The sequence below is a fragment of the Hesperophylax consimilis genome, chromosome 24 (genome assembly GCF_061612785.1).
Source record: "Hesperophylax consimilis isolate HC1 chromosome 24, BYU_Hcon_1.0, whole genome shotgun sequence".
NCBI lineage: Eukaryota > Metazoa > Arthropoda > Insecta > Trichoptera > Limnephilidae > Hesperophylax > Hesperophylax consimilis.
Genome location: NC_142859.1, coordinates 14,279,287 through 14,286,438, shown reverse-complemented (window position 1 = coordinate 14,286,438; position 7,152 = coordinate 14,279,287).

Below are 7,152 nucleotides of genomic sequence, written 5' to 3'. Positions count from 1 at the left end.
AATGAACGGGTACAGATTTAAAAAATAGAGACAACAAGAATCCCACAGATCCTACAGAAGATTATAAAAAAACCCATTTGTTCTTATGAGCTATTTTTTTTTAAGTGTAACTAATTTATGTGAGATGAAAAGTAACCAAATGTTCGCGGTTTTACAGAAGAAATGTTATCCATTGAGATCTATGCAATCAACTGTAGCAAATTCATCGAAATTTAGGCCACTTTTTGTCATTTCATTTTCATTTTTAGCACTGTTACCACGATCTCTCGTAAATTGGCCAAGAGGCGTAAAATAATTAATACCAGTGTGAATTAAAAGAAAATAGATTGAGTATGGTATTTTATCACTTTTTTTGGTGTGACATCATACAAGATTCCCACAGCCCGGAACCAATAAAACTAAGTCACTCCTGATTGTGAAATAGAAAGACGTTGGCATGCGGGCAGCCCCCCCCCCCGGAAAAAATAGTGAACAAAAAAACGAAAAAAATACGTTTATAACTGGCACTATAACTACAAATCTGTTATTTTAATGATCATTGTGACAAGTTTAGTGCCAGATACAGATGTAACGCGTCGCCTCGGTCTGAGCTGGGCATCCTAGGCCCTAAATGCCCCGGCCCAGGGCTCCAACCTCAAGCCAGGAACCGATTTTTAATTTAATTTTTTACATCACCTCCACACAGGAGGCCCCGATGAGAAATACGTTTCTTAAGTCATAATATGTCATATTTGGGGATGCTACGAATATCACAGGACACAGGAAAATTTTTCAAGGGACATTGGAGGGGGCCCCAGCTAATTGCCGAAATTATGCGCATTGAGAACACAGTAATTTTAATAAATCTAATTTTTATGCAAGAGGAAAATATTGCTTTAGCAATGATGAAGAACTTACTTAGCTGTAGTTTGAACAGGCGACTTCCGACTCATTTATCCACTTGGCTACTAGCCCCTTAAACTTATGTATTTTAAAAGGTTCCATGATAACTCAACACACTTTTAAAAAGTGATATAAAGTCATTAGAAACGATGAAAATTTTTTTTAAACCTAATCTAGCCTGACCTAACCTACTTAAACCAGTTTATAAAATTTTTGCTTCATCACTTTCCATGACTTTAAATAACTTTTTAAAGATGTGATGAATTATCATTTTGATGATTTTTCCGGTCACAGTTTTGAAGGTTTGCCTTTTAAACTATACTATGATATCCACGTTTAAGTAAATACTAAACAATTTTCGTTTAAATATTGTTGGATGCTGGGTCTAAAAATAAAAATCACAAGCATTTATTGGTTTGCGCTTCGACCTAGAAGGAATTTCTACTGCTGCGCTTTTTCCGTGTGTTTGTATAATGTTATATTTATATTGCACTCCCTTCACCCACACCTCATACCTATCCCGATAAGAGGTACCGCGGAATAAATATCACCTGCGGCGCTTTTCCATATCTTTATGGGAGTTATGGCTAATTTTCCACTCTCTTCGCTTTTCGTCACTATTGAGGATGCCATAGTTCCAGAGGCTCCGAGGTTATTCAGAAATTGGTACTAATGAGCGGTATTCTAAATTCATTTTCAAGTTTCTCTTTACATCTAATGCCGGTTATACGTCAGCTTATATGTAAATATTTCTTGTTTATTATTACAATTTCCTTGTTCCTTTTGTGTAAGCCCTATAAAAAAAATTAAGCTGCCCCCTCCTAGTTTGGAAGCTGGCAGCGGCCTTGAAGTAGAGGAAAATGAGGTACGAGAAAGGATTATAATCAGGTCTGAAGCGAAGTTAACAAAAATTGTTTAAGATTTGATTTCTATATTCAAACAGCCGAAAATAATTTGTAAAAATGCTTGTTTTCACTGGTAAACTGAGCAGTTGAACTATGCTATGGAACCAGGCTTTTACAATGACGACAAGATGTATGGGAAATTAATTAATTCTCCTAAGAATGCTTTCTTTAACAGATTATCTCATATTATGATTACATTTCTACAGGATAAGCTTTTAAAAATAAAACTTAAACAGTAGAGAAAACTCTGGAAGCGCTGTGAGAAGTGGAGTATTGAAAACAATGTAATTTCTCGTTCAACTTAGTTTATTCAGCTGGCAGCGTCATGTCTAAGTTATAAAGCATACTAATCTGTTAAATGCGGGTAATCGTCAAGCTCGTGTGTATTTAAAAACCCGAAACATTACAATTCAAAATTATTGAACAAAAATTAAGACATCGCAAGAATGTTTCACGATAATCGAACTCTTTGAAGGTATCGGTTAATCGTTTATAATTCATTCATATTCTTTTTGTCAATGTACAGTCCAAGTAATCAATTAATTTACAACTTATTTGATACTAATTTGTCGAGACACAGCGTGATCTTAAATAATGAATGTTGATATCATTGTTTTTTTTCGTCGTCTTTTTTTTATCAAAAACATTGTCATTGTTCGAGTTTGACTAATTGAAAACATTTCATAAGCGGATATTTCGATTTGAAAACCGATTCGAGTTCACAATATGACATTTAAATAGACATGAGTTGGCCGTGCTAAGTATCCAAAATATCCCTTGTAGGTGTGAGGGTTGCGCGCTTTTGGTTACCTCTGACCTATTCCCAATCGACTCGTTAGTGTTTCTACCTCACGGAAATACCTAAATTGACTATTTGTGTGGTAACAATTTTTGTCACAAGTCACATCATTATTCGTTATAGCTTCAAAGTTAAGATAAACTTTTATTCGTAGATTTTGAAAGCAACCGCAAGCGAAGTTAGCGCCATTTGCTGTTGCTTCGTTTCTTTCCCATAATTCGAGGCTCGGCTCGCAAATGTATTTGCGTCATTAGATGATGATGTGTAAAATGAAACGAGATTTTTTTTACCTAGTCTTTCTTGTTTAGTAATAACTAATACCATAGAATAGTCTCAACCATCTCCCGACAGTAAAAGAAAGAGAAAATCTGGTTACCAAACATGGCTTGTACCCGACAGATTGGCGTTTAAATATGTTGTAATAAGGGTTCGCTGCAAGCGTCGTAATTTCCGCTGGTAAGTCAATTCAAACAGTCAGGGTTAGGTAGCCGATAAAATTCTCAAACTCAGCGGGAAGGAGCTGCGACAGGCAGCGTATCTAGACGGGTCCAGGGCGCAGGAGATCTAGTGGAAGAGAGGGTTTGGAAAGAAAATGTGCAAATTTAAAAAAAAATCATATTGAATAAAAACAACTGGTTAATTAAAAATATTTTAACAAATCATATTAAAAAAAAATAAGTAACGTGATCTTAATCTCACTAAAAAGAAAAACGCCAGCTCGTAAACCATTGGAAATAGAAGGAAAAAACCTACAAATTTCAGATGGTGAAAAATACCTGGGACTACATATTGATAAACACTTATCATTTAAGCAGCACGTGCAAAAACTTAAAATAAAAAACCACTATTTGGTGTATTTGGTAGAATAGCCCATCTTTTACCAACACAAGTAAAGAGGGGATTGTACTTTATTTTGATCCAGTCCCGTCAAAATTATTGAATTGAAATATGGGGAAAATACATATTTAAACGACCTACAAATAATACAGAATGAAGTTGTACATTTAAAAAAAAATTCTAACCCAGATACCCCAACAAAAAAAGTATACCGAGAAACGAAATGACTGAAAATCAGAAAACTGTACGAATGTATGTTTATTAATCTACATAACCAAAATGGGTTTACACACACGAACACATTTTTAAAAATATTACATGTACATGAACACTATACAAGACAACATAATGAACTATACACACATTTAGAAGAGACTGAGTGGTAAAAGAAACATAGGCCACGAGGATGTATGACTATATATGAATCTCCTATCTCATTGAAATGAATGATTGCTCCTTAGATCAGCGAGCCTACTTAAAATGTACATATTTAAGTTAATAAAAAGGTATTAATCAATAATATTTATTTTTAAAGTGTTCATTTAACTTAAAAAACAAAAACTAAAACACACACACAAAAAAAGGCCGGCAAAGGTTCGGCGGCCCGTTTCTAAGCTTTTCATTGGTCGAATCTTCCTTACCGTGCGTCGTAACTACGGACTTGCCCTGGGCCCCGTTTGTATCTACCGCCTGCCGGACATTTATTTATTGTTAATTGTTATTATTTAAAAACATTTTTCCAGGAAAGTGTCATAGTAAATACTGTACAATTTATGCAATCTTACAGCAAGGTACATATTGCAAGATTCCGCGGATAGCCCAGATACACGGTGCAAAAAATTATAAAATACATTCTTATAAATAAAAATGACTGGTACGTCCGATACACGGCTTAAACCATTTAAAGAAACGTTTCAAATTTGAATGGTGGTCTTTCACTACTTGATTCACAGAACTTAAAAAATTTATCAAATTTCAAAGTCAATATTCAAGCTTTGTGAAAGTTCTATTACAATTCCACTACCTATCAGTAGTTTCACAGTAACAGAACTTGGCTAGAACGTTAAAAAAAACTGCCCTTTATTATCTACCATTATCTTTCCCAGTTTGACAAAAAGATGACAACCTAAATTGATCCCTTACTTCAAACTATACACCGTTCTCTGTTCGTACAGCGTGGACAAGGGTGATTCAGTTACCATTCCCCCAAGTTAACCAGCATTAGCACCCATTAAAACCGTAAACCGTCATGCGATGGGACTGACTACGAATAATAACATTACTATCAAACAGTCAGATAATCGTAATTCCATTCCAGATATTGACGCATTTGTGTCGTGAGTAACCCGGAAGGCTTGCATGTTACTTTTCCTTTATTGCCGTGAGCCTTTATTGGGATAATCAGTCAGTAATCAGAATAATTATTTATAATAAGCCTTCGTTCAGTCTGACTCTGTTGATAGTTATCATACTTATAAGCTTTAGTTAATCAGCTACGTCATGAAAGATAATATAATGGTTATATTTCTTCTTTGTAAGGCTGGATAAAATATTATTGTGCCTCTTTTCAGTCAAACAATTTTTTTTTTATATACCTTGTTACAATCTTTTTAAGAGCAACGCTAGCGCAAAAAAGAATAATGTTTGTTCTTATTAGTATCAGGAGTGTTTAGAGAGAGAGAGTTGTTTAAATGGCAGAAAAAGTCGGGGACGCACGAGAATTCATTATAACTGCATTGAAATGAGATACGGAGTCGAAAAAAAGTCAATATAATATATTTTTTAAAGCACATTAAAACAATGTTGTATATATTAGAGAATGGTGGAAAAAGTCAGGGACGCTTGAATTAAAGCATTATGTCAACACTGGAATTAGATACGGACTCGAATAAAGGTCACACCCGAGGAAGACGTGGCACGATCGAGTGAAACAAAAACATGAAAAGTTAACCCAACCGGTCAGTAGCTGAGTTGGCATTGCGTTTGGGTCCCACCCAGGCAAAGTATGTTCGATTCCTCTGCTATCTAAGTCTTCCATCACAACACAAGTAACATATTCCGCTTATTGGGGTAGTAGTGAGAGATTTTTAAATATTATCAGGTTATTCGTAAACCGGGAATGTTTGTCTTTCTTCTTTATAAAAAAAGACAGCTAGTTATCCAATATATTAAATAAATAAGTTGCGAATAGTTTGATTGATAAAAAATTATTGAATACGTTTTTTAACGATATTTTTTTTTAATTTTATTTTTTTATTTATTCGAGACACAAACAGGATATTTATAAAAACATTAATTATGGATTACAAAATAAAAAAAATACAATTATAAATATCCCTAGACTAATGTGTCTGCAGCAATCACATTTGCACATTCACATAAGCAAACATGTAAAACAATGACAGTATTTATATACAAAACTTAAAACTTAATTACAAAGATTGAAGCACATAATAAGGAGAAAAATTTATAGAGTACATATTAAAAAAAATTCTAAACCACCAAACATTTTTTTTTATTTATTTATTGTTCTTTTTTTTTTTTTTATCTAAGTACAGAAATCGTGGAGATATTTCTTGAAACAAGTTATATTATTTGAAAAAATATCTACGAAAGTGTGTGTTTTAGCAAGATCATTGTATGATCGAGACATTCTAGACATAGGATTAAAATATCCAGTGTTATTGGCAAAGATTTCGGTCCAAAATATGTTCATATTTCTGGTATATTTGATACTTTTTAATTTTTAATACCATGTTTCTAATCTAGTATTAACTCATTAAAACATTTAACTAAATTTTATTTTTAGTATAACTCAATAAGTAAAACATCAAATTGTAATATTTAATCATCGAAGACAATATTTGTCAATATTGTATCTCTCAAACGAAAATTTGAAACAGAAAGATCAGAAAAAAGATTCGGTTGCAAAGCCAAAACAAAGCCACGGCAAGGCTGAGGTCCTGGGTTTAATTCTTAGATGTGACCGAATATTTTTCTGGTTTCTATTTTCAATTGAGAGTCACTAATATTGTATTCAATGTATTTAAAAAATAGTTGGACTGAGGTAGTATTAAAACACTTGATAGTTATTAAGTCTAGATTATTTTGTCTATTGTTCGTGCCTGTATTCCTCCATACCTTATTTTTTCCTTACGTACCGCAAAAAAGGCAGTTATTAAAATAAAATACAACGTTTTCCTAAGAGGAAACATAAAAAAACCATTCTCATCAAGCTAAGTTTCTGAGCCTATTATCGCGGAAAGGCCAAAGCGAATGGCGAGATGAAAATAAATGATTTAATGAGACCCATAGTAAGTTGGAAGGATCCAATTTTTTCAAGCAGCAATGGCTGAATTCTGTATTGTTTCGAATTCGTATATTTATCCACCCTGTAATGAGGGCTTTTTTGTTTTATCGCTCTGCCATTTTGAAAATAATAATAAGTACCCATGCAATTAACAATCTCCGTAGTCGAGAGGTTCGGCTGTCGACTAGGAATACGGAGGTCATGGGCTCAAATGACGGCATGCGGTAGTAATTTTTTTGTTTGATTACCATGTTCCAGTGGACATGTTTTTTTTTAACTAATCGTAGAGATTCAGTGGAAATATGTGTTCCCTATTTTAAGTACGCTGTAAGACTGAAAAGAGAAGGAGAGCGAAGGTGATGGGAAATAGAAAAGTTGGGAGTACCTGAAAGTGTCGAACATGGATTAAGCCATTTCAA